Source organism: Lactuca sativa, chromosome 5, assembly GCF_002870075.4.
Source record: "Lactuca sativa cultivar Salinas chromosome 5, Lsat_Salinas_v11, whole genome shotgun sequence".
Classification (NCBI taxonomy): Eukaryota; Viridiplantae; Streptophyta; class Magnoliopsida; order Asterales; family Asteraceae; genus Lactuca; species Lactuca sativa.
In genome coordinates this window covers 22588539-22599776 of record NC_056627.2, presented here as the reverse complement: position 1 = coordinate 22599776, position 11238 = coordinate 22588539, and positions in this window count along the sequence as shown.

Below are 11238 nucleotides of genomic sequence, written 5' to 3'. Positions count from 1 at the left end.
TCTGATAGGATGGCATGTTTAGGTTGTGCTCTGATTTACATTGTTTGATGCTCGAACGTTGCATGCTTTGTGCTTTTAGGAATTTTATTAGAACCAGATGACTAGTGGACAAATGCTTTTGGTTACATATTATTGGGATTGGATAATTTTAAAAGGATAGGTTTTACTCTATTGCACAACTCTTGTTTGAGTCCAACCGTTGAAGTGTGGGAGCCTTCAGTCAAAGAATTATATAGTACCAGACGACTATTCCGTTCTAAACAAGGTGCGCCCTAAAGATTGCTAATCCCTTCCATAAATTGATCAAAAAGTCGAATCCATGTAATGATTTAGACTAAAATGCTTCCTAGATGCATACAATGGGTACCACCAAATCTTGATGATCAAAGAAGGCGAAGAGAAAACAACCTTCTACAAGGACCATGGGGCTTTTTGCTACACCAAAATGTCATTCGACCTGAAGAACGTAGAAACGCCCTACCAGCACCTCGTATACTCTATCTTCGCCAAGCAAATTGTAAGAAACATTGAAGTATACATCAACGACATGGTCATGAAAATTCCATATGATAGGAGATTACTGGAAGACATGGAAGAAACATTCAAAACATTGGAAAATGTTAGGATGAAGTTGAAACCAAGGAAGTGTACCTTCGGTTTCAAGGAAGGCGAATTTCTGGGATATTATGTCACCACTAAAGGAATACAACCCAGCCTAACGAAGGTAAAGGAGCTGATGGTAGTACCGTCCCCACACATGCCGAGGGTGCCCAAGGGCTGAATGGTAAACTGACAAATATAATCTTTTTCATTTCAAAGTCAGGAGAGAAGGCCATGCCCCTTTTCAACACTCTGAAAGGATGCATTGAAAATAGATAATTCAAGTGGACGCCGGCATTAGAAATAGCCCTCGTGTAGATTAAGGAAGCCCTAGATAGACTATCCACAGTAGCCAGTCCCATTCTAGGCAAAACGTTACAAGTATAACTTTCAGCCACAAACGAAGCCATCTCTTCTATACTGTTATTCGAGAGGGAAGGAAGACAAGTGTCGATCTACTTCGTTATTCGAGCCTTACATGGCCCATAAACCAACTATGACATCCTTGAAAAATTGGTGCTAGCACTCATCTATGTGGCACGACGCTTGAGGCGCTACTTCCAAGAGCATTAGATAGAGGTATTGACAAACTAACAGATCAAACAAACACTACTCAAGCCAGAAACATCTGGACGCCTGGCGAAATGGGCGATCGAGCTGTAGGAACACAACATTAGCTACCGCCCACGTACCAACATCAAGGGGAAGGTGTTAGCACACTTCCTCCTCGAAATTCCGAAGTGAAAGCATCTGTCTAGAAGAAAGAGCTATCGGGAGCAGGTCGGCCAAAGGATGGCCATAGGTGGACCCTATACACCGTTGGAGCATCTACTAAAGAAGGATAAGGGGCGGGCCTGATCCTAACAAGCCCAGAAGGGAAATAAATCACATATGCCCTCTATTTCAATTTCCATACCTCTAACAATGAGGCCGAATATGGGCCTTACGCACCAGCCTGTGACTGGCAAGACAGTTGGGCGCAGGCATGAGAATAGCCTTGAAGGATTCAAGGTTAGCAGCAATCAGATCAATGGAGAATCTGAAGCAAGAGACAATCAAATGGAGAAATATGTAAAGGTCGTGAAAAGGCTCGCCGAACATGTCAAAGAGTTTACTGTCATACAAATCCCAAGATGGGAGAATAGAAGAGAAGACGGCCTCAACAAGTTAGCATCGACATGATTCGACCACTTATCCAAGAAGGTTATGGTAGAGGTGCTCAAAGAGAGGAGTATAGATGAGCGGCAGGTACACACTCTAACTCCAGCACGATACACATGGATGACGCCGATAGTCGAGTATCTATAGCACGATATCCTACCAGATAGCAATGAAGAAGATAGGAAAATACAGATTAAAGCACCATTATATACAATCATAGAAGGAGTATTGTACCAGAAAGGGTTCATGACGTCGTGGCTAAAATGCATAGATGAAGCCACGGGCAAGGAAGCACTTCGAGAGGAACACGCCGGCCCAACAAACGTGCATGAAAAGGGAAAGGGACCTTACAGGAAAGATACTTTGGATGGGCATCTTCTGGAAAACCATACACCAAAATGCATCGAAAATGACGTGAAAATGTGTAGAGTGCCAAGTTTACTCTCCAGTCCAAGGGGTTCCCCCGACACCCCTGACAAGCATTTCTAGTCCATGGCCTTTCTACCAATGGGGAATCGACATCATTGGACCATTCCCAGATGCTCCTGGAAAGGTGAAATTCCTGCTAGTTACATTTGACTACTTTACCAAGTGGATAGAGGTCAAACCGTTAGCATGCATATCCGGAAGACATATGATCAAATTCTTTGGAAGAACATAATAACAAGGTTTATAATACCTTGGGTAATAATAGTGACAATGGATTGCAGTTAACCAAAAACCCATTCCAAAGTCGGTGTCCTGAGAAGGGATTAAGCAACGGTTCACATCAGTAGCGCATCCCCAGACCAACGATCAAACTGAAGTATTTAATAGAATGTTGGTGAGCGGAATCGAGAAACTCCTAGGGAAATCTAAAGGTAATTGGGTTGAAGAACTAGCAGGAGTACTCTGGTCGTACAGAACAACGCCAAGAACGAGCACGAAGAAAACTCCCTTTAGCCTAACTTACGACACAGAAGCAATGTTGCCAGCAGAACTAACAATTGGTTCACACTGAACGACCTACTTCGAAGAAGAAAACAATGACAAGGACCTAAGGGAAAACTTGGACCTCTTCAAAGAGAAGCGTGAGCAGTCAAATATCCACCAAGCGGCCTATAAAAACGTTGTGGAAAGGTACTCCAACCAGAGAGTCAAAGAGAAAGTTTTCATGATAGGGATTATGTCCTAAGGTGAAACAAGGTAGGCTACGCCCAGACACAAAGGAAGCTAGTCCCCACATGGGAAGGACCATACAAGGTCATTGAGGCCTACTACAACGGTGCATACACGCTCGAAATAATGGAGGGAAGGCAAATACTAAGGAAGTGGAACTCTAGAAACCTAAGGATGTTTCATTTCGAAAAAGGAAACCCGTCACCCAGACTGATCACCCAGGGGAGTATTCAATACCCAAGGCTCAACGTACCTTTTCTGTTCACCTACAAAAACAAAATACTTAGCGTATTGGTAAGGTTCAGAATATCCATTTTATCTAAATACTCACTACATTTACAAGGATCACAATAGCCATATCATTAGAAATACTTAGTGTATTCGTAAGGCTAAAAACAACCACTTCATTGAAACACTCAACGTATTTATCAAAATTGTCTATTTTAATACTCACTGTATTTCGTAGGCATGATAGCCATTTTTTAAGATACTCAGTGTATCGCCCGATTTAAGAACAACCATTCTATTACAATACTCAATGTATTTTTAAGGCTCAGAAGAGCCACCGTACCAAAAACGCAAAAAAATAGCTGGGTAAAAAGATTGTATTAACGATGAATATGTTTGCTAGGCAGGCCACTTAATGCAGACAATCATCGTGAAAGCTTAGCACGCGGCAAAAAGTGACATTAACAGAGGTTATGAGCCAAACCATACACGTGAAAATGTAATAAATCACAAACGAAACAACAACAACAAGCATAAGCAAATACCATTTACATTATCAAAAGTCACAAAGTTATTACAAGCAAGGACAAAGGGACACCATCATTTGATAATACTACAAACCATGAAAACTAAGAACAAGTGAATAGGATAAAAGAGAACAAGATTCATGAATTTTTTCAGACCCCGAAGGGCAGCACATGGAACGAAAGTACCTTAAAAACCAACTGGATTATCACAACCACTAGCTTCCACACCACCATCACCATTGCCTCCCATTGCCATAATAACGCCACCGTCACCATTGTCACCATCACCATCACCATTGCCGCCACCGCCTCCCCATCCGCTTGCCCCCTCAATCAACATGTCAACAGAAACATCACCCACATCTTTCAAAGCGCAAAGCTACCCCATACCCGCTATATCCAAGTGCCCTAGGCCCAAGAGAGAAGCATGATCCATTGTAGTGAAACCATGTAGGTCATCATTAAGGATAGTAGTGTGAATGGACCGAGAATAACTGGCATTGGGATCATACGCACCAGAATCCACCATTACCTTCAACCCACTGTAGCCAGAATCTTCACCGACAACGAATGCAGCATGTTGGATCTGACTAACCGCACTAGTGAACTCAGGTGCTCAATTACTTTATCCATGATGCGCACAACCCACACTTGTAAGAGCCAGTCCCGAAAAGGACGTACAACCTCTGATTCAACCCGTGCTTCCTCAAGGAGTTTATCACGATTACTAACATCCTAATCCAAGCTCTCATTTTGAATCATTAACCCCTCATTAGCTTGGGTTAGGTAGTCCATTTTCCTTTCCAGTTCGGATCGAATCTCCTCTGTAGCAGTCTTCTTCAAAGACATCAAGGCGTACCTCTGGTCAAAGTCATGAACATCCCTCTTGAGCTCAGATATTGTTACGAGGGGCATCCTTGATGCTACCCTAGTGTTTTTTGGGATGATCAACGTAGGGATGATGGAGATTTTGGAGGAGAGGCTCAGGTCATTCTGAGCTGAGATTGTTGCGGGCCATGTCGGCGACCGAACTCCCTCGTTCCGAGAGTTCGAGGCATGTGGGGCACTGAAGTTTTTCGGGCTTAGGGACCCCATAGTTAGCCGACGCTGGGTGGCAGACATAAAGAACGCCCAGCACACAAGTTCTTGCCCAGATGCGGCAAAGCTGGGTTTTGCTTCATGTGTGCTTCGGGATCGAGCCCGAGATTGGTGGGGAGAGGTGACTAGCCAGGTGGGAGCAGTCGGTGTGGCTGAGATGACATGGTTAGAGTTCGTCAGGCGTTTCAATTTGGAGTTTGCAACACCTATTGAGGTGAAATGATTAGTGATGGAGTTTCATGAGCTCCAGCAGACCACCGAGACTGTGGCGTAGATCACCGACAAGTTTCGGGAATGAGCACTACTGATCCTACAGTATGCTACAGCCGAGGATATGAGGAGGACGGGGTATCATTCCATGTTGAGGGGTGATATCCAAGAGTTTGTGAGCTTTACAGGGTGCAAAACCCTAAATGATATGGTGGAGAAGGCCCGTTATTGGGAGATGGAGTTGGACATCTGCCCCAAGCGGAAGCCTGAGCACTCGCAAACAATAGTAGGTCGGGCGAAAAAGCCTAGGACCTCGGATTCTTCCAATAAGGGCCAACAGGGTCTTGGTTGGTGTGCTAAGAGTGTTAAACCACATAGTAGGGATTTTCGAGGGGCAGGCTCGGGATGCTAAGTATGTGGCCAGTCGGGCCACGTGATCAGGGATTTCCCCAAGAAGGGCTTGATTTGTTTCCACTACAACCAGACCGGCCATAAACGAGTCGATTGTCCGAGGTTTCATGGAGGAGGAGGAGGAGGAGAAGTGTTGGTGCATGTGCCCGCCACAATGAGGATTACTGATGGCCACCCTACTAAGGTGGATGCTCCATCGGTGAAGACCCGCACATTTTAGTTGACTACCAAGGAGGCTCGGGCAGCGCCAGACGTTGTGGTTGGTACGTATTTATCTTCCACTCTATATTTATTTGCATTGCTTATGTGTATATTTGTGCTCATGTATAGGAACCTTTTTGGTCAATGGTTTGTAGGCTCACGTTCTATTCGACTCGGGTGTTACCCGATCGTTTGTATCATTTGCACTTAGCAAGAAGTTCTGGGATGCTCCGGGGACCCTGGACATCCTGCTTGAGGTCGAGATTGCGGATGACCGTACCATAAGTGCTGCGAAGGTGTAGCGGGACTGTGTCCTGGACGTGCTTGGGGAAAGGTTTCACGTTAATCTAGTCCTCATACCGTTGAGAGGATTGAAGGTGATAGTCGGGATGGACTGGTTGGGGGCCAATGGGGCCATGATAGATTGCAAGCGCCAGTTGGTGAGGGTTCGAACCCCAAGTGGAGGAGAACTGGTTATTCATGGAGAGAGGGCCTCATAGGGGCCAACCCTCTATTTAGCTGCGAGGGCTAAGAGACTTTTCCATTAGGGTTGTTCGGGACTTTTGGCGTACATCTCAGATACAAGGGTCGAGCCTATGACAAATTTGGGGTAGTGTTCCAGTTGTACAAGATTTTCGGGATGTCTTTCCTAAGGAGTTGCCAGGGGTGCGTCCGAAGAGGCAGGTAGAGTTTCACATTGATTTGGTACGGGGTGGTGCTCCGATAGCCAAAGCACCGTACCGGATGGCTCCACCAGAGATGCAGGAGTTGTCTACGCAGATTTCAGAGCTCCTAGACTGAGGTTTTATCTGTCCAAGTAGTTCCCCGTGGGGAGCACTGATCCTGTTCATGAAAAAGAAGGACGGGTCACACAGGATGTGTATTGATTATCGGGAGCCGAACAAGTTAACAGTGAAAACCGTTATCTGCTCCTGAGGATCGATGATTTGTTCGATTAGCTACAGGGTGCATCTTGGTTTTCCAATATTGATCTTCTATCGGGGTATTATCAGATGAGGATTCGAGATGAGGATATACCGAAGATTGCTTTCAGGACTCGGTATGGGCACTATGAGTTTGTAGTGATGCCATTCGGGCTCACCAATTCCCTAGCATCGTTCATGGATCTCATGAATAGGGTGTGTAGACCGATATTGGATGGGTCGGTGATTGTTTTCATCAATGATATCCTTGTCTATTCTAAGACCAAGGAGTAGCACGAGCAGCATTTGAGGGAGGTATTAGAGACACTGAGAACGGAAAGGCTATATGTGAAGTTCTCAAAGTCTGATTTCTAATTGCAAGAGGTGTATTTTTGGGGCACGTCATCAACCAAGAGGGTATTTCGGTTGATCCAGCCAAGGTTAAGGTAGTGATGCGGTGGGAAGTACTGAAGAATGCATCTGAGATCCGTAGCTTCTTGGGTTTAGTGGGCTATTATCAGAGATTCATCCAGGATTTCTCTAAGATTTATGTACCTGTGACCCATTTGACCAAGAAAAATGTTACTTTCTAGTGGGGCACTAACCAGCATTCTGCTTTCGAGACCTTGAGACAGAAGTTATGTGAGGCCCCGATTGTAGTGCTACCAGAGGGGCTAGATGATTGGTAGTGTATTGTGATGCATCAATCTTATCTTAGGGTTAAGGGCGGTACTGATGTAGAGGGGGCATGTGATTGCTTATGCCTCAAGGAAGTTGAAGAAACATGAGGCGAATTACAGCGCTCAAAACCTGGAATTGGGAACAGTGGTGTTTGCCCTCAAAATCTGGAGGTATTACTTGTATGGAGTATGATGTACTATTTATACTTATCATAAGAGTTTGAATTATTTGATGGATTAGCAGAACCTCAACATGCAACAGAGGAGGTGGTTGGATACGTTGAAATATTATAACTGTGAGATCTTAATGCATCCAGGAAAGGCCAACGTGGTGGCCGATGCTTTAAGTCGCAAGACGGTGGGTTCCCCGATTGGGAACGTTTGCATGAGAATGACGATGATCTCTCCATTGTTGGATATGATCAAGGAGGCTCAGTTGGAGGGTTTGAAGAAAGAGAACTAGAATATAGAACGGATTCGGGGTAAATTTCCCTTGTTTGTTGGGGATAGTCGAGGTCTTCTGACACAGTGTGGTCGGGTGTGGGTACCGGTAACCGGGGGTGTGAAACAGAAGATCCTGGAGGATGCACACAAATCCAAGCTCTCTATTCACCTAGGGGCTACAAAGATGTATAGATACCTGAGATTGAGTTACTGGTGGGCCTACATGAAGCGGGAGATCGCCGGATTCGTGGAGCGGTACATGACCTGCAGGAAGGTCAAGTTTGAACATCAGCGACCTCATGGCAAGGTTTGGCCATTCGCCATTCCCATGTGGAAATGGGAAGAGATCACCATGGACTTCATCACAAAGTATACGAGGACGACGAGGGGTGTGGATGCCATATGGGTTATTGTGGATAGATTGAGGAAGAGTGCCTACTTTATTCCAATCTCCGAGGGTATCTCCGCGGAGAAATTAGCAGATATTTACGTGAGAGAGGTGGTGGTTAGGCACGGGGGCCAGTGACAGTAGTCTCTGACCGGGATGTTCAATTCACATCTAGATTCTGGAAGAAGTTCCACAAGGAACTGGGCACTCATTTGTATTTCAGCACGGCATACCACCCCCAGACAGATTGCCAGAGCAAGAGGACGATCTAGACACTTGAGGATATGCTTCGGGCATGCGTATTGAATTTTGGAGGAAGTTGCGATACATACCTCCCATTAGCAGAGTTTTCATATAACAATAGCTATCATGCTAGTATCGATCAACCCCATTTGAGATGTTGTATGGTCGGAGGTGTAGGACCCCACTTTGTTGGGGCGAGGTTGGACACCGAGTCATGGGGAGCACCGAGGTAGTGCTCAAGACTACCGAGTTGATTCAGTAGGTGTGCGATCGGCTGCAAATCGCACAGAGCCATCAGAAAAGCTATGTTGACCGGCATTGATCGGATCTTGAGTTCTAGGTGGGATATTCCGTCTTGCTGAAAGTATCACCATGGAAGGGTGTTATTCCGTTTCGGAGGAGGGGCAAGTTAGGGACCTAGTATATTGGCCCTTTTAGGATTTCAGCCCGGGTGGGCAAGGTGGCTTACGGTTTGGATCTGCCAGACGAGATTAGCCAAACTCACAACACCTTCTATGTGTCTCAGCTTCGGAAGTGTATCATAGAGGAGGATGCAGTTATATCTTTGGATGACATTCAGGTGGATGAGATCTTGAACTACATTGAGCGGCCCGTGGCAGTTTTGGATAGGAAATCAAGGTCCTTCGTTATAAAGAGGTGAAGCTAGTGAAGGTGCAATGGCAGCACCGAAGGGCTCTGAATGGACATGGGAGCCGAAGGATGTCATGCGAGAACACTACCCGGATTTGTTCGCATTAGCAGACTTCGAGGACGAAGTCTAGTTCAAGTGGGGGAGATTTGTAACGCTCATTTCAGGTATCAATTTCTTTTCAGAATTTTAGGGTTTTAGACTGGAAATCGACGAGTTGTGGAGCTCTAACTCATTGAGTTAAGATCATTTGTGGGATGCGAGATTAAGGACCTACTCGATGATTTGGAAGACCCAACTCGACGAGTATGCACAGTAAAGGAAAATCCTAAATTTTAGGGTTTTCACCCTATATAATCTCCTTAAAACCATGAGGCTGACCTTCCATCAGCCTCCATACCCTAAGAACGTCAGTGCTAAACCCTAATCTCCATTTGCTCTCAGATTGTGAGCTAGAGTGACTTTTGGAGCTTATGAAGAAGAAGATAGTGAGAAGAAGGAGAAGATTTAGCAAACAAAGCCCTCACTCTTGAGCTAGACGATCTTGTGGACTATTGTAAGCATTCAAGATTTAATTTTTATATTGGAGTATGACTAGATCTTGAGTTTACTCTTCATTTTCTATCATTCTTATCGATTGCATGCATGGGGTTCATAAAGTTTGCAACTTTATGAATCTCCAGGGCAAAATGGTCCCATGGTAGGCTAGATCTATCTTTTGGTCAAGCATAGATGCCATGCATGGATTTTAGAGTATATTTTACCACATTGGCCATTTTGACTTCAATACATGCATTGGACATGCATGTCCATAAAGTCTCCATCTTGGGAACATTTTGAGGATTAGAACCTCTTCTGTAAAGGAGGGATTCCAGATCCCTAGAGTCTTGAACCACATGGCTAAGCTTTTGAGTTTTCTAACCTTTGTTAAGGGCTTTAGAGCATTCAAAGTGGTTGTAGAGGATAAAGTTGGAAACTTTATCCTTCTAGACACCTTTAGTTTTTAGATCTAAGCCCTATAGTCCCTACAATCAACGTATCACCCGAATAAGCAAACAGGGGGAAAACTCGACGATTTGACCTGTCAACTCGATGAGTTGGATCAAGTGCAGTCTACAACCTCTTTGAGTTCCTTCAGAACTTAGAAGGTCGCGAATTCCCCATTCAACTTGTCGAGTTACCGAGTAACTTTTCGATTCCATGCAACATACACAATATCGGAAAACCCTGACCAACTCGTCGAGTCATCTTACTGACTCGCCGAGTCCATGCAGAAACTAGAAATGGGAAATCTTCATCCGACTCATCGAGTTGCCCATGCAACTCATCGAGTCCCTTCAGTCGTTTTCTTATTCGACGCTTTTAAGCAAAACCAAGGCTCCAAATTGTAGATCTAGCTTCCTTGGCATAGTTACCACGTAAAGTTGCAAACTTTACGTGCATGGAGGGCCTTAAATGTTAAAACCAAGCTAAGGAAGATGTTTAAGCCAAAGAGGAGAGCCAAAGCATGATAAATTCTATAACTTTATGACTACGAGGGCTTAGAGGAGTCCAGATCTGAATTTACAACTTCAGATCAAGCTCAATACCAGAAACGACCCATAAATATGCTAAAAATGGCCTTAAAGCCTTGGTTAAGGAGATCTAACACTAGAATGATCAAGACAGAGTAGGTACTAGATCAACAAGCTTCTTTTTAATCCAAGCTTTTACACACACAAAATGAGGAATAATACACGATTAGGGTTTTTTGAGGTTGAGGGGGACGATAAGAGAAGCAGAGGGTGGCTAACGAGCCTTTAAATAGGGTGCAACACGTTCCAGCTCCAATTCGTCGAGTTGGGTCCTCCAACTCGTCGACTAGGTCCCTTAAGTCACACGGCCATATCCGTTTCTACACGAAGAGTTGGGGCATCCAACTCATCGAGTAGGCCTTTAAATATGAATATAAAGCTTTAAAATTTATACATGGGAGTCGGGGTGTTACACAAAGAAGATGAGTCGAGCTACTAAATGATTACGAATGTGAGATTCGTCATCATCCTGGCAAAATAAATGTTGTGGCAGATTTCTTGAGCCAAAAGGAATGTGTGTAACACTAATGGTTATGAGATTTAACTATGACTATCCATTCCAACATTGTTGCATAGATCCGTGAAGCCCAACTCGAAGCTTTGAAAGAAGAGAACATTGGGGACGAGGGTTTCCATGGAATGGATAAACAATTTGAGCTTAATGATGACAGAACATGATATCTCATGAACCAGATCTGGATAGCTAATTTTCGTGGTATTAGAAGCTTAGTCTTGGAAAATTT